Source organism: Pinus tabuliformis, chromosome 4_1 (genome assembly GCF_031772625.1).
Source record: "Pinus tabuliformis cultivar Carrire ecotype Pingquan chromosome 4_1, CPIR1, whole genome shotgun sequence".
Taxonomy (NCBI): domain Eukaryota; kingdom Viridiplantae; phylum Streptophyta; class Pinopsida; order Pinales; family Pinaceae; genus Pinus; species Pinus tabuliformis.
Genome location: NC_142303.1, coordinates 247475394 through 247499119, shown reverse-complemented (window position 1 = coordinate 247499119; position 23726 = coordinate 247475394). Strand labels below are relative to the sequence as shown.

The following is a 23726-nucleotide window of genomic DNA, read 5'->3' as shown; positions in this document are numbered from 1 at the left end:
CTTGTTTGAAATGGTGCTCCTTGGTATCCCAAAGTGCACCCAAACCTATCCAAAGAACAAGTTTGTTGTTGCTTACCCATTGATGGTCTTTTTATAGGGCATTAGAACACACATCTTACTGAACCTATCAACAACCATGAAAAGGTAATCATGTCCCTTCCTAGTTTTTGGTAAGCATCCCATAAACTCCATGGAGATGCTTTCCTAGGGACAAGTGGGTACAAGTAAATGATGATATAAACCTTATTTCCTATTACAAGGATTTTTTGTACAAAAAAGCATGCATCCTCTTATAAATGTGGCTACTCGTTCTTGCATCTTGGGCCAATACACATACCTTCACAAGTTAGCCATTGTCTTCCCTACACCAAAGTGACCTGCAACCTCTGAGGTGTTATCCTCTCTAATCAGTGACAACTTCTCACCTTTAGGAACACGTAACTTATCCAACCTATAGAGTAACCCATCTTTGAGATGGTAATCAACGATGTTGTCACCATCGTGCAGATGACTCTAGCTTTGCAACTATTGAAACACCTCCTTGAAGTCCTCGGCCTCTTAATATGCCTCTTTGTATGCATCATGGGTTAATGCCTCCATGTGCATGAGAGTTCCCAAAACCATGATATTTGATGTGGGTAGCCTTGAAAGCATGTCTTCCAACTTGTTTGTGTTTCCCTTCTTATACTTGATCACTAAATAAAATTGTTGTAGAGAACCCATCCATTTTATTTCTAGTATATTATAGCTTACTTTGGACCTATAATTATTGTAGTACTAGATCGTGATCTGTGTGGATTATTGTTTCCTTTACCATCAGATAGTGGTTCCACTTCTTCACATCTTGCACTAGGGCATAGATCTCCCTGTCATACTTAGGGTAGCTAAGAACTATCCCATGAAATACTTCCGAATGGTAGCATACAAACCTCCCTCCCTACATCAAGATCACTCCCATAGCATACCCACTCACATCTGTCTCAACTTAAAAGGGTTGCTACAAGTTTGGTAATGTCAGAATTGGTTCATGTCAGACCTTCTTCTTTAGCTCCTCAAAGGTCCTCTACTGATCCTTTCTCCACTGTTAACTCTTCCCACTTACTATTATGGCATAAAGTGGTGTTGTTGCCATTGAGAATGAGGTTATGAATTTCCTCAAGTATTGTTCTACCCCAATGAAACTCCTAACCTCAGAAAAAATAGAATTATCAGCCAGTTCATGATGGCCTCCATCTTGGTAGGATCTATTTTCAACTCTCCTCCACCTATCACATACCTTACATAAACCAAAGATTATTATGCAAACTCACACTTCTTGAGATTTTCTAGCAGTTAGTGCTTCTTTAATCTCTCCAACACTTGTGTCAAATGTGAGATGTGATTCTCCTAGATAGAAATGTATACCAATATATCATCCAAAGAGATAATAACAAATGAATCTACAAAAGGGCACAATATATCATTCATTAACCACATACATGTAGCTAATGCATTTCATTGACCGAATGGCATGACTAACCACTCATACAAACCTTACCTAGTTTTGAAGACAATCTTTTGGGTCTTCTTCTCTAACTCAAACCTGATGATATCCAAACTTTAAGTCCATCTTGGTGAAATATTTCACTCGCTACAACTGATCCAACATATCATTTATTCTAGGCAGGGGGTACCTGTTCTTGAGCATAATTTTGTTCAATGCTCTATAATATACACATATTTATTGGCATTATGGCTCAATTGTTGGTTGGCATTGATTTAAACTTGGTAGCATTAGAATGTTGATGGTTGGCATTGATGTCAACCTGGTAGCATGAGTTGGTGGTAGCAAGTGTTGTAGATGTTTTTGCATGCACATGTTTGATTCATATAGGTACTTGGCTTGGTGATTGGTTGTAGGATATGGTACATAGTTTGTGTATGGATGCCTTTGAAGGTTGTGGAGTTGTTGCACCTAGTTGACAGTGATTGGAGATAGGTTAACATGTTGATCCGTTAATTAGGGTTAAAGGCATGTCATGATTATTTAGAACCTTGATGTGAGAATGATATGTTAATGGAATTATTCTATGGGCATGAGAGATGGTGGTAGGCATAGAGAGGAACCTTTTGGTAACTTTTGAGCTGAATTGATTAATTTTTAGGGGTAAAACTTGGGTAACGCAATCTAGTAGAGCATGTGAAGTGTTATAACTCAAGTTGCCCTCATTAGAAAATCATTAGTCCTAACATGAACATTTTTCCTAAAGGAAAAGGAGCATTACTTTGTCTAGACTTTGTTTTTCCTCATTACTTGCACACTCCAACTATTTCCAGTTGTTGTAACCAAGGTAATAGCCCATGGTAAAGGTTAGAAAGATTGAATTGACTTCATCTAAAGCTCAAAAGCTCATTTAGGTGTGAATTTGTTGTTGATTTATGTAGTGGAGAAGACGGATGAAAGAAGGTAAATAGATGAGAACATTGACCATTGGATGGTTGGAGAGTGAGCATAAGGTGAGCAGAGGATTGTGTAGATTGTAGAGGGTGAGCTCCTATAGTAAGAGAACATACAAAGGTCAATAAAAGGGCATGAAATGTTCAGGAAGGTGTGTGAAGAGGCCAACAATAGAGATAGAGCTTATGATGTAGAGATAACTATTGAATTGATAGTTTGTTGCATAGTTTTCACTTATATGGTTGTAACTTCTATGGTAGAGACTTCTATGTAGAGTTAGAGTGATGGGGAAAATTTTCATTTGTGTGGTTGTTGTATTTCTTTGTACAGTTGCTTTCCTATTACATGTTTGAGCACTTATATTCAAATATGTGATGTTGTATGTTTGTATATTGGGTGAAGAGTGTGAGAGTGGACTTTAATACATGTAAAAGAATATTATATATTTGTAGCAGAGTTAAGGAGGGTGTTCATTAGTTTACACTTTCATATCATATCATAAAATTGTCGTTGGGTTGCTCATGTTCAATATATTTGAGATCCCAGTCTAAAAATGCATGAAACGTGGATTGCATGGAGGAAGTGAAGGCGCAGAGGCTTCAGAGTAGACAATGATTTGGCAGATTCAATATAAGGAATAGATTTCTCCATCTAATAGGAGTTGGATAGTCTAATGGTTGTTAGACGAGGATCGTTGGTCGTGGTTTCTTCCATCAGATAGATATCTGCATATTCATGTGGGAAACAAATTTCCTAACTGATAGGTGTCAACATAGTGTATAGCAAGCCAAGTCTTCCAGCTTATAGGTGTAAGCTAATCCATGTATTAGTTTGTTTCAGCACTTAATAGAATATTTGAGCAGCAACAATGGCGAGTGGATTTTTTCTCTCGAGATAGTTTTCCACCAGAAATATATTATGTCTTCTTGTGCATGTTTATTTGGGTGATTTTATGGTTCACATGTGATGATCTTGGTGTAGTTGCAAATTCAAATTTTTTATTTTTTGAGTTGTTTAATGTTTTATGTGATCTTATCTGTATGTGTGTGTGTGAATCAGTTATTGGAAAAGAATTGATTTTTTTTAATTCCTCTCACTACTGATTCATCCCCCCGCCCCCCCTCTTAGTAGTGAGCACATTTCCAACAACATTTGCCAAGTTCCATCCTTCTTTGGCACAATGATGGTGGGTGACCCCCATGGTGATGTACTTGGTCAAATGAAACTTTGTCTTAGTAACTGTTGTGATTGTTTCTTTGCCTCACTTGATTATATAATTGAATTCCTGTACAACCCAATTTTTTACAATGGGGAGTCAGGAAATAGTTGGATCTTGTGCTCCAGTTCACTCTTGGGTGGTATCACTTTAGGCTCCTTGAATACATCCATGTATGCATGTAGTAACTCTTCATCATTTTGTTTTTGTTTCTTATTACACCCCTCTATGGGTTCCTTTACTCTCACTGATTCTTCTATAGAATAATTTTCTCTTAAAAATAGTAAAGCATACTTCTTGCTAGAATTGATCAGTGTCTTATCTTGGTTGGAACTTACTAGCAAAAATTTTGACTTGCCCTTGTGTGTGTTGATGGTGAACAGTTTTCCATCCTTGATGAGTTGATATTGGTTGGCTCTCCACATGAAGATTGCATCATGCATGTACATGTAGGAACTTCCAAACACCACTCCACATATATCAATATGAACTACATCTTGTTATACTTCAACAACAAAATTAGCACTGATAGCAAATCTAATTTTGCGCTGTTTTGTTACCATTATTTTTCCATCCTTATTTATCCAACCCAATGGATATGGGCTTGGATAATCACAAACTTCCAACTGAATTTTTTTTACTAGCTCTACTACAATGAGATTCACTTGTGATGTTGAGTCAAATGGAGAATCAATCTTGGTATTTTTAACCTATATCTTTATATGGAAGAGCCTAGTATTTTCGTTCTCTTCTTTTTGTTGAAGGCTACTCAGATTCACCTCCTTTTGCATTGATGTACAAATGATCTTATCATCCATGCCTGAGATAACTTTAACATGGTTGCTTGAATTAATGGCCATGATATTCTTCTTATTATTATCTTTAGTCTTATTCTTTTGGTTAAGCTCTGGATGTAACTTTTAAAACTTCTCCTCCATATGACCACGAATGTTTGGAAGAGGTTGTAGTGGTTGTTAGGTTCTTTGTACTAGTGTGTTGTAGCTATAATCTTCTTATCTTTCACCTTTCCACTTCTCCCCTCATTAGAAAAATCTTGGTGCTCCTTCTACTTCAATCCACTTGATTATTGTTTCTTTTGGCTTATGTTCTTAAGGAATTGTGCCTATACACAAGCCTCGTCCACCATTCTAGGATTAAAAAGAATCAGTTCCTCATATGGCTATATATACCCTCCAAATACTTGAGGAGAAATTTTAGTTTATCTGGGGAGATACCCAACATTATGACCATCTTTCTAAATTTTGTGGTGTACTCTTATACACTCTACCCCCGCTTCTACCTAAAGTAGTGCCATCATATGCATTGGTCCTCTACATACCTAATATGGTAAAATTTTGACTTTATGAGGGTTTTAAAGTCCTACCACTTAGTCACTAGAGGATCTCCCTCCAACCTCAAGTTCTTTATGTGTATTTCCCACTAGGTTAGGTCATGGCCCTCTAATTTCAGGTGCACAAATGAAATATTATGTTCTTCCTTTATATGATGAACACTGAAAGAAACTTATGATTGCTACAACCAATGATTTATATTCAAAGAATCAATATCACATTGATATGGATTAATATCTACCTTCACTTCCATTTTGAATAGGGGTTGTGCATGGTACATGAAACTTGAATTGGGTTGATCTTTTCTGGGTCCTTTTCTTTAACTTATTCTTTATTTCTTCTTGAATTTATGATCTCACCTCTAATTGGATCTTTTCATTAAAACTCCCATATTATCTGAATAGCCCAATTTTATTGGTCAGGGCTTATATGAGGAGATTCAAGTTATGATTTATATCTACAACTTGTGCTTTGAGCTGTGAAAACCTCTCCTCTGCAGGATCACGATGGTTATTCGCATATTTGGAAACCATGATTAGGACTTTATGAATTTTGGCTTAACTGATATGGATCTTATAAAAATCTGAACAATACATCCAAATAAACTTGCTTGGATACCAATATGATCCATAAGTTCTCATTTATATTCAACTGGATAGTTCGTCACAACTGAGATTTGATAAAATTATACTTAAAATTTTAAAATATACACTATGAGGGTTTATTTCTCTTTAGACTTTTGGGTCTCTAAATTATTGTTTATTGTGTATGCATGTAAATTATAAATATGAAAAAAATATAGAAGAAAATAAAAACTCACAAACCACAATTGACACAAGATATAACTTGGGAGACCCTTTCGGTAGAAACCCTAGTTGGAAAGTGAGGTTGTTCTACTCCTTTTCTCTGAAGAGAAAATTATTGCGAGTACAAAGAAGTAAGGCTTGTGATAGGTGGGGTACTACAATGCACAAATCCTTTTCATGTGCTCTCTCACTATCCCTCTCAGCTACTCTACTCGTTTATGGAACAAAATTCACTTGGAAAAAATGGAACCTTTTTTCCTCTTAATGGTCTGGTTACAACACAACCTAATAGCTTACTAGTGGTTAGGTTTGACTCCTTCAACTCTTAACTAGAGTTACAATATGAAATATTATAGAGTATTCTTCATCATGAACACATGGATAGCTCCTTTTCGATGAGTAATGGGGGATGACATGGCATCCTCTGGAATTATTGTGGTCAATTTTGATAGCTCAACTTCTAGGAGGCATAAATTTCTCATATGAGCTTTGATTGTGGTGATTCTCATGCCATTGGAAAGGTATCAAACCATATATTATGGAATATAAGTTCACAGTAAGGTTGGGACCATAAAAAGTGTTCATTTAATGCCTCACAATGGCTCCTCAAGTTCTGTCCCAAAATCTTCCAAATTGGGACCACCAATAAAAATGGTCATGTCAGTTAATTCTTGCTCTTTTTCCACAATGAAAGCATCAAGATGGATGAAAAAAAATATAATGATGAAATCGAAATAATTTTCTTCCTATAAGATATCATGAACTTGTCGGATGTGTTGGATCCATTCAATAAATATGTTTAGTATATGAGCATTGTTCTAAGCATGGGAAGGTTATTCCTATGTAAATGTAATGGGAAACATTATATTAATTAGGGTCAATTGTTGGAACTCTAAGCAAACCTAAAAAGGTTTTTTTGTAATCAATGGCTCTATTATAGCTATGTTGAACATATAAAAGACTCCCATCCCATGTCCATAGATGTTTGGAATTATACATTCTCAAGATCTACACAATCATCATGTTGAATATCATTATCTATTTATTGCTTTAATGGTGGAAAATAATCAATATCATCAGCTCTACCTCCATCTTTAATCACAAGATGGAACAAAAAATACTTAGGTACCTATTGAGCCCTCACCAACCTCCAAGTTTTAAACAAAACTTGGGGTCCCACCTTTTTGCCACAAGTCAAGATATGCTTCTTTTTTGGGGGTTACAAGTTGACCTTGGTTCTTTTGTGCTTTTATACCTTGATTCTTTCTTTTATAAAGTAAAACTAGATTGGTTTTCATGTTTCACTTGTTTCATTTCGATTTAGTTTTTTTCTTGAATTAATTCCTAAGACAATTTTGGTTTCCTTCCTTCTTGGTTTAAGCCATTTTAGTTCTTGATATCCATATTTGGCCCAATCATTAGATCGGGCCTAGTTTTAACTTATTCCACGTGATCAAACCCTAAATTTAGGAATCAGCCAATTTCCAAATTAGACCTTCGTTTCACCAACTCTGGTGGGAGAGGTCTCAATGTTGGAATTGATCCTAATCTTGTAATTGGTTCCTCCCTACTCTTTAAACATTTCCCTTTTCAAACTTTCAACCAACTCAAGTTATTTTCAACCTTTTTTTAATTAGCCACAAAGTCAAAATTGAACTTTCTTTTCATTTAGTTTCCATCACTTTGCCCCAATTTGGAAATTAAACTCAACATGAAAATTGGACTCTATTTTCATTGTTTATACCATAAAGATTTTCAAACTTATTCAATGTTTTTGATTAGTTATTCTATTTTCAAACTTATTTAATGATGGGCCAAAACTCCAAAATTGATCCCTTCAATCACGTGTGGACTTACTTTAATTCAATGATTAGTCCTAACATCCAAATCAAGACTTCACTTTATGAATGAAATTTGTTTCATGAAATCTTGATTTCTCAATCAATTTCAATTTTTCAATCAACTTGCTTTCATGCAACGTTATGTTCACATGTGTGAAATATTTTTGTAAAGATATTTTTAAAGTAATATGAGATATTGATTTCTCAATTAGACCCAATGACTAAGTTGAGTCTCCTGCAAACAAACTTGTTTCCCACTTTCAGAATCAGGCTTACTCACACCTAACAGGGTCCCAATTTTCAAATAAGCTTCTGTTCAAAAAGAAATCTTCCAATTTTATTTTCAAAATTTGAATTAAATAATTAATGTGTACAATCTACTATACATTAACATGTCTTTAATGCATTTCCTATCTCGACGTGATTATATGGTGTCACAACTTGAATTATGGCCCTTTCAAAATTATGAATAAATGCGTCCTTTGATTAAAAGGTTTGAAATATACATTGAAAGGTTGATTTTGAAATATACATTGAAAGGTTGATTGCACTGCTCATAATGGTCGAGAAAACATTAACCTCAATTCAGCTCAAGAACGTTACTTGTTTATTAACGTCATTAATCAAGTATTTAATTTCAAAATGCTCTTGTTTGATTTATGGATTTCTTGAGATAGATGGCTATTTCATTATTTTAGACAACAGGGACATATATGCACATTCAAACTTCATTTATTTCAAATGCATATATGCACATTCAAACTTTATTTATTTCAAATAATTTATTTTCTTTTTACCCACACATTAATCATTAAGAAATCCAACTTCAAATTGTAATTCTCTATTATATTAAATATCCTTTATGATGGCATGCATATTATGTTAGGTCAAATTTCCTATCCTTAGCGCTAGTTTTCAAATCTAAAATAAGCTATTTGTGCATTTTAATGTTTTTGTCTTGCAAGGATTTCCATAATGATCCTAAATGGTATGATCAAAAGGTAAGCAAAGGTTGAGACGGAGTTTTTAAGGGAAACAACACCCAAGCGAACATACCCTTATCGTTGTAGAATTACTAGGTAAAGGAAATAATCTTGTGAGAGGTAAGCATCTTGTCACTAAAACTTAGGTTGTTGGTGATAATAAAATTCCAATTTATGTAGATGCCTTATATGTTGTTTGAAATGATGGAGCCCATAAATATAATGCATTGTTTTGATTAATCAATCATAGCAAAGGGTGATAGTGATGAAGAATATTTGGATGAAAGGGAAGAAGAAGATTATCTATAGTATGAAATTTAAAAGAATCTTTCATACATTTTTAGAGTAGTGAGATATTTAGTGATGCCTTTCACAAAAATATTTAGGTACCTAATTTAGTATATAGAATTCAACAAAAGGATTTGCTTTTTAATCATTACGGAAGGTGAAATGGACCTTTCATATCATGTATTTTGAAACTTATTATAAATTATTAAAGGATGAAATATATTTCATCAATGGCAAGCCAAAATTTTTCATGCATGAACATAACTACTATGACATTTTGGTCGAGTGATACACGAAAGGGATAACTTCCAAGGCCTTAAGTATCAAAACCTTCCATTTATGTATGAAACCACTGAAGGATATGGAGTTTTCATTCAGGTTTCGTTCCTTTTTAATTCACTTTCAAAAGTCATTGGCAAAACTTAATTGTGAGCTTTTTTAGGAGCCACATAATTCTATATGTCCTCCAAATTGATAGAGCTAATCTATGCTTCTAATGCATTCATTGGGTTAGGTTGCTCTTGGTCCTTGATCAACCTCTTGTTCATGTTTATTGCAAACATTTATGGAATAATAGGTATTAATTTCAATATGCACTTGTTCGTAATTGTTTCTTAGCACCATTATAGAGGTTTTGAAACATTTGAAATTGATACTTAGAAGAACACTCGACATTTATCACAATTTATTGTGCCACACAAGCACTTTACACACCTATCATATGTGCCAGATACATTGGTTATTTAAGAGATGGATATCAAACATCTTTGCATGGATATAATGTTTCTTAATTAAACACCATAAGATGTTCTTAGCCTATCCATTATATGTAGACATGTATGGGATGATGTATTCTAATTGGGCCAAGATGGAGGGAGAAAAAATTAGGGAATACCATTTTAATCTCAAATGAATCCAAATGCATAATACCCTAGGGATTGTTGCAAAACATAGATCAAAGATGAGGTTCCTTTTCCCTTACCAATTCCAAGAGAATGAGGTTGAGAAACCTTAAAATATTGCATTGGGTAATTAAGGAGAGTGGTGGGTTCCTAAATTGGCATATTTTTAGAATCCATATAATACCTTTTTTCCACCATTTTCCCACTTTCCATCCTGATTAAATTTTCCATGCATATTAATACATTTTTGTTCAATGTATGAATATCCTTCTATGTTCCATTATAATGCTTATTTTTATGCATTTTTCGGGAAATTGTTGCCCTTTTTTATTAAAAGTGGCATGCAAGATATAAAGACTACACAAGTACTACTCAGTGTAGGTGTTTCAATAGTGAATGAAACTCCCTATAGGTGTTGCAAGTCCATGTAGGTGCTACAAATATATCTACTTGAGAAAAGTTCAGCTAGTGCAACTCTTCATTGTGCTACAACTCTTCACTATTGTTGTAACTTTGAGATTCAACTATAAAGAGTTGAAACTCCATATCGTTGTCATTGTTGCTATGACTCTGGTGTTGTGATTCTTATTGATGCAACTCATTCTTCCCATGACATCACAACTACAACTCGTGTTACCCCTACTAATGTTGTGTTGTTGTAACTCCCTATTTTTCTCATTGTTGCAACTCTAGCGAGAGTGTTGCAACTTTGTCCCTATTCTGACAACACAACAGTCAACAAACCAACTGTCATTTTTGGACTAGTCAAGAAATCAAAAATGGTTTCTCACACAAAAAAATTATAGGTGCAAGTGGATGACCAAGAAAAGAGGATGATTCAACAACCACTTGTCGCGTAGCTGAACTGAGTCAGTTGATGCCCATTTTTTTACCATTTTCTGAAGAAAATTATGTAATAGGATGAACATACTAATTCTCATGGTTTTCCATCTACCTTTTTTATTTATTTACATAGAATACTTCTTGTATAAAACCCTCTACTCTCCTTGAGTTGGGTAACTAGGAACTAGTAGCTAGAAACCGAAAATTTTATTGTACTTTCTAGATGTCTGCAATTTAATTTCCTTTCTTCTCTAGTTCGAGTAATATTGTGTTGAGAATTCATGTTTTATTATTTCTCTAATCGGTGCCTCTTCCGAGGTAGGTCCTCCTCCTTAGTCCATTACTAATTGTATCCATAGTGTATCTATTTCCACATTTAGTCTATTTTTCATATTGCTACAACTCCATGACTAATTATAGGAATTCTAATAAATTACATTATTGCAACTTTGAACTATTGGTTTATTGCTACAACTCAAATTTTAACATTATATCATTTTCTCACTAATTTATTTTGCAAAGGATTTACAACATTTCTCGATTTAGGGTTATTGCTACAACTCCCATTGTTGCAACTTTGTTGTAGTGTTAAATTGATTTGTTTCTAGAATTATAAAAATGTTTCTTTCCTGAACAAATTAGATTGGCTATTATGTTTATGGTTACATTTTCTTTACAAGTAAGTGTGAATTAATGGTTTGAGATTGAATCCATTTCATTACACATGCAAATTCATATTAGTTACAACAAACAATATCATTTTAATACTTGAGCAAGTCACCTTTCGCTGTTAGTGTGATTTAATTTCCTACAACCTAGATTAGAAAGTGTTCCTTTACATTCCTGCAAGTGTGGTGTGATTTAGATTAATTGGTGAATTGTAAAAGTGTCGTTATATATTAAATTACGACAATCATTTAGTTATTACAACTTCAGACACATACAAGACTATACTAGCATATATAGTGCACAAAGATTCACAAGTTCCCTTATGAGCCCTAGGTTGACAATTAAATGCACAATATTTTGGTTCTATTTCTAAGAATTTAGAAAGGTAACTAAAAGGCTTTTCATTTTTGGTGCAATTTCCAGCGAATTATCAATAGTATAGTCTATGTTTTGTTGCTTGATTTCTTTAGTTATTGTGTGATTTTACTTGGTGTTATCTAATTGTTTTTCATATTTATGTCTTTCAAGGTAAGTTTGATTCAATGATTTTGTATTATTTCCACTTTACTATTTTTTTTACAAAATGACTTATTAGATGTCTAGGAGTAAATATCAACTTATTAGATTTGTTAAAACTCTTCCTCAAACTAACAATGCAGTTCATAACAAAAATGGTCACATCCAATCACATTATTTGAGTCATATGGAAATCTCACTAGCTAAGTAGAAATTTGAATCCTTCAATGTAGAATCTAAATTTGTGCAACCTGCATATTCTTCTCTTACATAAACTATAATCCCAAAAGATTTTCTCGACAAACAAATCTACATAGCTATATTTTTTCCTAAATCTCCCAAGGCACCCTTGGAAGAGGATGACATGTCCTCGAAAGAACTGGTCCATGAAGTCAAGGAGGAGAAGTCCTCTTCCTTTATATTCCCCATCATAGAAATAGAGGACAAAACCAAGATGAAAAACATTCCACATTTAGCCTTGCCAAATTTTCATGGTCTCTCAAAACAAGACCCCAGCACCTTTCTATTTGAGTTTGACATTCTTTGTAGAAGCTACGACTATGTTTATGATGCATAGAAGTTGAAACTCTTTCCTAATTCCCTTAAAGGTATTGCACTACGTAGATTTATGGGTTTGGAGAAGGATAGTATTAGGACATCGGTGCAAATTATAAAGAAGTTCTTGGGAAAATATCAAGACTACTACAAGGACGAGCAAAGAGAAGAAGTTTTCTAAATGATCCAACATGAATAAAAAAGTATTGAAGGGTACATTGAGATATTTCACTATAATTTATAAATATCAAGGCAAGGAGACATAGCTTCAGAGACACTTCATGTCTTTTTATTCTAAGGCATTATATATGATTATATAGAAATTATCAACCTAATGAGTGGAGGAGATCTCTCGTAGTAAAATTATGATGACATTGTGGAACTTTGTCGATGATATTCATAAAAAACTTCTAAGACTAGTGGAGGACTATGAGATGTTCTGGATAAGATAGATATGACTACTATAGGAGGAGTAAATAGAGTAGAAATTGGAAACATGTTGGAGACCTTCAAAAAGAACACTAGGCTCCCAGTTAGATAGCTTGTAAGCAAGGAAGAAGGAGGAGGAGGTAGAATTAACATTTGCAATCTTCTACTCCAAATGTAGAAGAAAACACCCACTAAATGAATTCCAATTAGATCATATCAAAATATGTGCCATATGTAGCAAAGAGAATCCTATGAGTAGTTATCTATCTCTACCCAGACTGAAATTTATCCATCAAGAAGTGGAAGAGTTGAAATAACTCTTTTTTGTTACACAAAAATAACTATGTCCACAAAATCCGCAAGGTTTCATCCAAGATCCATCTCAAATATTTTATTCTTATTGGACTAACCCTTCCATGTAGTATTACTCTCAATAGTTGTGGTTACCTTCTCAGCCATGGATGGATTCTCCTCCTCCCACTTAGCATCTTTGGTAGTAGGTATGGATAAATCCTATGTATGGAGGCCCTTAACAAGCCCTTATATTTCCACCTATTCAACTCCTTCCTTCTCCTCAAAGGAAAGCATCAACATCAACCCCTCCATGATTAAAATTACCTGAAAAGACCATAGCTAACCCTATTAATGATATATCATCTCGACAACAACAATTTGTTAGACTTGCAACCTGCTTGACTTACTCCATATATTCCCTGGAATTCCATGACATCCATCTTAGATCTAGGACGACACTAACAAAGGAGCATCTTCCAATGCATATTCAAGATCTTAGTGGGGAATATAGAAATGGAGAATCTCAGTATGAGTCATAACCTGAACCTTTAATAAACAAGCATGTAATCCATAAAATTAAAGAACCACCTTAGCCTGAAAGGTTAAATCAAGAAAAATTGTAACCCATTAAAAAAATGATTTCATTGGTGAGCTTAAGAATGTGTGTGTCAAGATATTTTTTTTCAAGATATCAAAAATGTGCCAATTTACTCAAAAGAAGTGAGTTAAATTTGTTTGAGGAGGTTTGAACGAATAAAGGAAGATCCCCAAATAGTCCATGTTATGTTGATCCTAGTAGCTTAGATGTTAGCATGTAGATCAATAATGTTATTATTCCAAACACACCAATTGAATTGGGTGCGACCATTAATGTTATGAAATGAGAAACCATGGAGGCCTTAGGACTCTCTAGCGTTATAAAAACCTTGATAGTGCTTCAAATTGCTAATAGGTCAACAAATAATCCAACAAGAATTTTCGAGGATGTAGTGCTATTCGTAGATTTGTGGGAGTATCACACCGAATTTATGGTTCTCCAAGCTAAATCCTCTCTGGGGGATGCCCTCCAATCCTTGGGAAACCATTGTTGGCCATTGCATATGTGTATATTAGATACATATATGGGAGTATGGCAATCTCCCATGGTATCTCCACTAAACAATTGACCTTATATTTTCTTGCAAAACCTAGTGAAAATCTTTAAACGCCTTTCTGGGATAATAGGGAGGATAGCGATGAGAAAGAGGTAGCTCATTAAGTCCTAAATATTTACCATTATCTCACGACTAGGGAGAAAACTAAGTATGATGAAATCAATGATTTCATTACCTCCTCTTCCTTATCCTCCAACCCACATGCTCTTGACCACATAATGCAACTCGATGTTCAAGCCTCTTCATCCTCAACAAGTGCTTCAGCTCTCAAACATGATTCCCAGTTGAAGAAGACCAAGGATCAAATTCAAAAAAACTGAAATCAACCTTGGATGTTAATCAAAGGTTGGAAAAAGAGAAAAAAAAAGTGATTGGTTAAACTATTGCAAATGCATAATGATACTTTTTCTTGGACTTATTCATAAATGAATAGAATCCTTCCCAAATTTTGTACATGTCACATTTCCATTAATTAAGGACCATGACCCATTTGATAGCCTCAACATATGATGAATCCCACATTGAAATAAAATAGAAAATAAGGAGCTAAAAAAGTTTCTCACATCTAGATTTATCTATTTCTAACAACCAATGAGTCTCCCATTCTGTCACAATCCAAAAAAATAATGGTAAGTTGAGGATATGTGTGGACTACAGAGAACTCAATAATGAAACACACAAGGATAATTTCCCTCTTCCATTCATTGGATAAGTCTTGGATATGCTCACAGTAAAAGAGTACTTTTCTTTCCTCTATGGATTCAACAGTTATAATCAAATCCCAGTCACTCCTAAGGACTTGGACAAAACAAAATTCACCTATCCATGGGGGCATTCATGTATTCTGTCTTTCCATTTTGATTATGCAATTCTCCATCCACCTTTTAGAGAGTGGTAATAGGTATATTTTTTTACCTTTCCCATGATTGTGTGGAAATATACATGGATAATTTTACCACTTATAGAGGTGAGTTTGATGAAGCCCTTGATAATCTATAGAAAATTTTAATAAGGTGTAAGGAAAATAATGTTTCCATCAGTAGTGAGAAGTACGAGATGAAGTTGGCTGGTGATATTGTATTAGGGCATCATATATCGAATAAAGGCATCCAAGCCGATCCAACAAAGATTAAGGTAATACTCAACCTACCCATTTCACAATCACAAAGAGAAGTGAAAACTTTCTTAGGCCATTATAGTTACTATCATTGCTTTATTAAATATTTTTCATAGATATATCATCCATTATTTTCTTTACTTAAAAAAATTGCTAAGTTTTGGTGGACAAGAAGCTTCCAACATGCCTTTGAGGAACTAAAGTCTAAAGTGTCACAAACTCCTATTCTAAGAGGGCCCAATTGGTCCCTCCCCTTTCTTATCTCTACAAACATGTCAAATACTACCATTTGAGCTATCTTAGGGAAAGAAGAAGAGAAGAATACAAACATGATACACTTCGTCAACAAAATCCTCTCACCAACAAAATTGAACTATAAAATAATTGATTTTTTTTTTCATTATTCTTGCAATAAATAAATTTAGACATTATATTACAAGATATATAGTAATTTTTTTGTAATCTTGGTAGGACCTTTATTTTTCATTAACATCAAAATAGGGTAAGTTACATCCATATCCATATGGTCAGGTGGCCTCAACTTGCCCAGAGGGAAGCTAGATCTATTGGCCACCTAACAACATGATAATCCATTCACTAACAAAATGTGATAAGTCTAATCATCCATGCCGAGTAAGTCTGATTGTATTTGTACTTCCTGGAATCTAAATAATTGTAAACATAACTATAAACATACTAGACATTATAGGACTTCTACATACAATAAAAAGAAATACAGAGAGACAGACACCATGCTAATCATATTCCGCACACTCGATAAGAGCAAGGTCCTTCGGGTTGGAACCAGGGAGCTCTATTTGAGGGATGCATGGTATGTGTTACTCAATACGACTGAGGTTCCCATTCTGCATTTGTAACTAAAACTGATTTTTCTGAAATTCCTTGCTATAATATGGAAACCCATGAGTGGTCCCACCAAACAGAATCTGATCTAATGCTTTGGCCATGAGTCTCTTCATCAACCAATACAAGTGCAATGTTTGCTTGAACTAAGTTTCCCTACCTCTGGTATGACCAGGATTGGGCACTAATGGTTTCTAGCCATCCAAATTGATGTCCACAATCCATACTTTCTGATTAAGATCTTCTTCCCATTCCTCAATCAGCGGACGAACCTGGGTCAAGGTGCCCTCATGATACATTGTTTCCACTTCATTGATGATTCTTGAAACTAACTTTCAACCCTAAGCTTTGCCCATAGATGATCTTAGCTGGTTACCCCCAGGGGATTCCTTGGAGCTTTTACTTCATCCACGTAAGCTTTAGGAAGCCTTTCCTTTTCAGGAAGCGGAATGAGCCATGAGAATTTTGTACTTGCAATTACTTTAATTAACAAATAGAGACCCCATAAACCACCTAGATGGGAGCTTTAATCCAGGAACACAAATATTCTATGGGTCGCCACAAAGCTAAGGACATGTGAACCAGAGATTGAAATAGCGTGACTGAACCTACGCCCAAGTAAAATGCACGGAAAGAGCCTTCTCCAAGCTACCTTTCTGTGCAGACCAAAGCCGAGGGAAACATAGTTCACTATCAAGAAACTTACCAAACTTATCATGGAAAACACTGGTTATCCCATCCACACTTATGCCCTTGCCACCTTAGAGGATGAAATTAACTCATCGCATGAGAAGAGCCACCACTCCATGTGCTTTGTGCATGTGGAAGGTGGCGAGGAGGCACCTTGGGATTATCAACATCATTTGTATGCATGTCTTATTACCGTGGGCTTGCACCCCGATCAGGGAACAATATATCTATTAATATTACACATTAATAATGTTGTTATTAAATACTTAATGAAAAATCCAGTTACTAATGGGAGTGCTCCTAGATGTTTTCTTTTATTACAAGAGTTTGATATTACCGTCTTAAATAATCCTCAAAAGGATAATGTAGTCATTTATTTATATATAGATTTACATCCAATGAAAAGAAGCCCTCCGTAGAAGATTACTTTACTGAAAACATATCTTCATAGTATATACTAACTTCCATGGTTCACGGATATTACTAACTACTTGGTTACAGGCAAGCTTTGACATGGCCTAACTCTAGAAGAGTGACAAAGGATTATCAAAGAAAGTGTAAAATTTGTGTGGATTGATGGCTATCCTTTTTGCACCATACTTGATGTGATTATCAAAATATGTATACAAGAAGATGAGTTCCACAAAATATCAAGATTTTTCCATGATGGCCCATGTGGGGGGCACATTGTTAGTAGAAAAACTGGGTACAAGGTACTCCATTAGGGCTATTATTAGCCCTCTATTTTCAAACATGCCAAGGAATATTTGAAGATATTTCATAGATGCCAGAGTATGGGTAGACTAGTACATACATACAAGATGTTGTTGCACCCTTATCTAGTGTGGGAACCCTTGGACAAATGGACCATTGATATTTTGGGGCCAATAAATCCTCCTTCCCGCCAGAACTCCTACATCATGGTATGCAGAGATTATGTTACAAAATGGATGGAAGCTAAATAAATCACAACAAAAATCGAACAAGTAATTGTGGAATTTCTCCATGAAGATATTTTCACAAGGTTTGGGATACCTCAAGATATAGTGACCAAAGAAGGAACTCAATTTGCATCAAGGCTCATTGAGTAATTAATGTAAACTTACAAGATCAAGCATAGGGTAACAACACAATATCATCCACAAGCCAATGAACAAGTTGTTGGGTCCCTATAATACTAGTGATTACCCCATTAATATTGTAGTTTCATTCCTTATTAATATTTTTGTGCCCCTGTATCCCCATATTGTTATTACTGTGCCCCATTGAATCCCTCTATTGTTATTTTTGTGGCTTTATATTATTATTGTTAGGTCAGCTGGGTTATATTGTGAGTCCTTAGACTCCTATATATAGAAAGGAGGTTTTGTCATTTGTATCATCCAAGAATTGTTCATTTATGTAATGTAAAGGAGGTTTCCCCCTCGAAGAGGCTGAATTCTAAGGCGTTGATCTATCTTTTCTGTCTTTTCTTGAGCTGGTTTCATAACATTTGGTATCAGAGCTTTGGATTCTAGGGTTTCACTGCTCCAAACAGGTCATCGTGGCATTTTCGCTATAACTTTTTTTTCTGCGACGTTTCAGAAGCTAAAAAAAAACCCATTTTAGAATAAATTGCATTGAACCTTGGGTCCAAATTTCAGATATTTTTGAACTATATTTGCGGAGATATGATCAGAGGAAGTTGGTCTTTCTGCAGACTCCTGAATTACATTCCAAACAGGTGACCTGGGGAAAATCGTCATAACTTTCTCTCTGAGCATAGGATTGAAATTTCATAAGAAGGTACAGAAAGAGGACGGACTATAGTTTCTTGTATATCTTTTTAAGAGCCAAAGGTCGAAACAGGGACGCGTGGCACGTCGTACAAGTTCGCTATACTGAACTAGTCTATAATCAGGTCACTGTGGCAAATTTGACATAACTTTGCCTTGGAGAATCCAGTTTGGATTAGACTGGTGGCATTGGAAAGAGGACACAGAGGGCCACTATAGGTCGAAATTTCAGAACTGGATGATCCAAAATTACAGAGATACATCAGAGAAAATATCGAGATCCTAGAAAGTGAAAAAAGGTGTGTAGATTCTTTTGAATTTTTGCTTAAAATTGGTTTGAAAATTTATTTTGAAGGAATTCAAAGGGCATAGTAGAGTATTATTATCGATAACAGATGCCCCGAGGAAAGAAAATGCAAACACCTAGTAAGCAACCTGAAAGCCCTAGCATGACTCACGAAGAAGAGGAAGAAATGCTACATGATATATCAAAATTACAAGAACAAGTGCAACAAATGTCACGCTCACAAAAGCTAACAAAAGCTAAGATAAATGGCATGGAATCTAAGATAAAGGGCATGGAAGCTAAGATGGACGATTTGAAGATAGATTTGAAGACAGATTTGAAGAGATACATGGCAGATTTGAAGACAAATTTGAAGACAGACATGGCAGATTTGAAGACAGATTTGACAAATTTTCTACAAGAAATACTTACTAATGGTGAAAAGGTTGTAAAGGAAACTCATGATGTGAACAAAAGAAATGTTAATCATGATTTCATAGACTCTAATGTGGGATCGAAGACCCACCATATTCCAAAAATCGATATGAGGAAGTTTGATGGCAAGGATCTCGCAACATGGATATTACAGATGGAGCAATTTTTCAATCTCAATAATGTGCAAAACACACAAAAGGTACGTATTGCAACTTTATATTTGGAACCAAATCAGTTTGTGAGGTATCAACGGCTTTGCTCTCGTAAAAAAATTATCACTTGGACAATTTTTACAGAAGAATTGACAACACATTATGAGGATACAAAAAGCAACACTTTTTTTAGCCAATTGATAAGTCTCAAACAAAAGGGTTCAATGATAGAGCACATTGAGGAGTTCCAAAAATTGAACATAAGGGTAAAAAATATTCCAGAGGAGCATAGGATCGATGTGTTCATAGGGCCTTTAAAGGATAATATCCAACATGATGTTCACCTTTGGGAACCTGATTCATTAGAGAAGGCATTCAGGTTAGCAAGAAAAATGGAAAGCAAAATTATGGCAACCAGGAAGCATACCACTCACAACTATAAAGATGGAAGTGTTGTTGCCCCTATTCTTCCACAACCTATAAGGTTGTGTTGTGGTCACCAACAACCCCCCTTCTTCACTTGACATTAGCAATAACGTCAAGCAAAGAGGGGACCCTAAACAAAAAATCCCAAAAAATATTTTTCTAAAGTTTTTTATATTCCTCTCCCTAAGGCTTAAATCGCATCGCAAAGAAAGGCCGAAGCATAGCTCGAACACGAAAAGCAAGACCGCGAATGAGAGATGCGAAGTTCATCGCGTCGCATACATCACACGCGCCCCTTTAAAAGAAGACCTTCGAAAAACTCCGACCGCCGATATGCGAAATCGCAAATCGCAAACATCGCGCTATACGGCATAACCATTAAACAAAATCTGCAATGGCAGCGATTTGCGATCTGCGATGGCAGCGATTTGCGATCTGCGATCTGAAAAGACTTATCACACGACAAGCCCAGGATTAAGTGCGCGCCTTGAAGGAATTTAATGACCTCATGCTTGAGTATCAAGGAATGATTGCATTGCATTTATCGAAGAGTCAAGTCATGATGCATGTCAGGATTACGCATTCATTAGAGTTTAGTGCTTTCATGTCAATCTTTTCAGTTCCCTTCTTCTTTGCGTAGACTGCAAGACACGCAACTGATATAAATCTATATGCAGGAAACATATGAGAGAAAGGGGAAAGCGCCAATCAAACAGCAGAGAGAAGATGCCTCCGCAAACGAATGCCGCATGCAGCAGGACCGCGGATTCCAGACTATCAGACAACCGGCACTGATGAAATTAGACTATCGAGGACTCAGAGTCAAAGGCGCACAAAAGCAGCGTGTTCACAAAAGATCCTGAAGCTCAGACTGGGTAAAGCAAAAAGAGAAACGCAAAAGAAGGAGGACGCTCCAGAAAAGCCTGGAACAAAGAACGGAAACAATTCTTAAAACAAGGGGATGTCCATACAGCGCGACTCCTAACCCACTCAGTCATTCGCACCGCCGGAAACCAAAACAACAACAGCAAAATCAGTTCGAGAAGAACCTGGGTTGTGCTAAGTATACACGCGGCGAATACACCCAGCTAGAGAAAGGTTTTCGAAAATATCTTCCGGTCTGTCAGAAGAAAGTGTCAGCTCTTATTATTTCCACTTTTATCTCCCGAGCAAAAGAAGAAGGCAGTCAGCCGACTCTTCCCAAGAAAACGTTGCGCTGTTGACAGCACTAAAGAGAATATACAGAAACGGTCAGAAATTAGATTTAAAGTTTTAGAAATAAATTTGCTTTTAGTAAAGGGCGGTCATTTGAAGCCGATTCCCTAGATTCGTGTAATTAATATCAATTAGTTAGTAGTATTTAACCCTTCTCATGGCATTTGGAGAAGGGTCCGGAAATCTGTCAAAAAGCTTATCCTCAGAACATGCACTTCTGCACCCTCGGAGGAGGTTTTTGATGAATAGATGGATCAAGATTTATTTATGTTTGCATTTTAATATATGTTACTGATGTTGCACTTCTGTACTCTTAGCAGATGTTAGAACAAGTAGAAATAAATCATTATTACTTGAAGTTTATTGGTGAAATTAGTCATAAATGGTACTTTTATCTCTTGACTAGATTCTGCTAGTATCCCTAAAGTGATATGTAGCTGAGTTCTTTATATGTTATTGTATGAATGTCTGCATTACCATTTGGCACTTCTATACGGTGGGATCATTTAATCATGCTTAACATATAGAAAACTGATTATGTGATATGTTTTTCACAACTACTCTGCTTAACTTCTTATGCAGAACGATTTATCTTTATTGGTTTATATTCTGATATCAGTTGAATGATCTTTATTACCAGCTGTTGTTAGAAATCTTTCTAGATCGCATAAACAAAAGAAAAACACCCCGAGTTAGCATAGATCAGATGTATTTCTCTTCATTAGATTACATTAGCATAGAGTTAGTTTAGCAGTTAAAATCAAGACTAGTTTAGAAAAACCTCTAGATTAATATCATCAGACTCTACGCACACACACACACCCATCACATTGGGAAACTGGTCCCATTACCCCCAGTCGGACCCGCTACTCCAAACGGGCAAGGAGCCGCCAACTAGGTTCCGAACCGGGTGGGTATCCCCCTTGTTGTTGACCCGACTTCGGGGCCCTCAACATTTCTGGTGCTAGAAGGAGGGCCGAGCTATGAATGGCGCATAATTCAAAATTCAAATACCATTCTAAGAGCAATTCACCCTCACCAACTTCCCCGATTTCCCCGGTACGACTAAACTCGGAACTGGAAGTCGCTCGGATATCCACCGCTGCTATACATCCCGATACATCAGAACAACTTATTGTCGATCCCCCTGAAGTTCAAACCTTGATCCGTAAACTCCAGGGATTCTCTATTTTTAACCAGAAATCTGATAAATCTAAAGGCAGCTTGACTTCGCAATACAACCCTGCTCATCCCCTGACCCGATTGAAGAGTGAAAAGTTCGGCATTTAGCCAACTGAAATCCCTCTCCCCACTAGGAAAAGAGCAAGGAAAGCACTTCAAGAGTCTGACAGAGAGACTCTTTCATCCACTTCGTCCATTTCAACTCCCTCTCCGTGAAGTCAACCACCCACATCTCCACCTCAAATCACTCATCCATCTTCCGCAACCCTTCCTCCACAATCGTCAAAGATCGTAACATCTCTATCTTCTCAACCTCGAAGATCATCTTCTACACTTTTATTAACCAGCAACTCAGCGATGGCACAATCTCCATGGAACAACCCTGGGGCGGTTTTAATGCCTCCACCCCTGAGTCCAATACCTGCCCATCCTGAGAAGTGGTTACCAAAGTTCAATCCAGAAACTGGAATGCTAGCTGAAGAACATATCAATAATTTCATGCTTTCTGTTAATCTCAACGGGGTCACCAACGAAGATGTCGTGGTCCGACTCTTCCCCTATACGATGCAAGGGACAGCCGGGTCATGGTACTTTTCTCTACCCTCCGGATCTATCACCAGCTGGGATATTTTTGAAAATCAATTTCTCACCAAATTTGGCGATGATAGATCGACAGCGACACTGATCAACGATCTGTCCAATCTTAAAGCTGAGGCTAGGGAACCCATTAAAGATTTTAACTTACGGTTCAACAAGATCCTCAATAAAATCCCCGCTGCTTCCTAGCCCAGCGAGGAAGTAAGATGCGAATGGTACATCACGGCCTTACCTTCAAACTTGGCCATCTTCGTAGATAGGGCAAGCAAGACAACCTTAGTCGAAAACTTGGCTGAGGCATTGGCAGTCGAAAGACGCGTAGTAGCCCTAGAAAAGAGATCTACAATCGAAGAGCGTAAATCTAAGAAAATCTCTTTCAAAGAAGAAACCAAGAAGAAGCAAACGAAGGATCCTTTCGACATGGAAGGATTACAAAAAGTCTTGAAAGCCATGTCTAATGAGATGATTGACATAAGAAAGCAAGTAGCAGAATCGTCCCCAAGAAAGCCTTTTAGGAATTTCAAAAGAAATCCCCCTATGGAGACGAAGCCACCCAACGTGGTCTCGAATGTGGAATCTGAAGAAGAAGAAGAAGAGAGCACCATCGAAACGCAGACCGACGACGAAGAAGTGGTGGAACTGCAAGGAATGTGGGATTTCATCCTCCCACAAGAGGAAGATCAAGAAGCACTTCCGGTTAGC

The 23726-nt window shown here is 36.1% G+C and overlaps 1 pseudogene; it reads left to right on the top strand.

The window, feature by feature from the left end:
* The first annotated feature begins 15341 nt into the window (after positions 1-15341).
* The window catches only part of LOC149175199 (uncharacterized), a 136279-nt pseudogene continuing 127894 nt past the window's right edge, over positions 15342-23726 (top strand).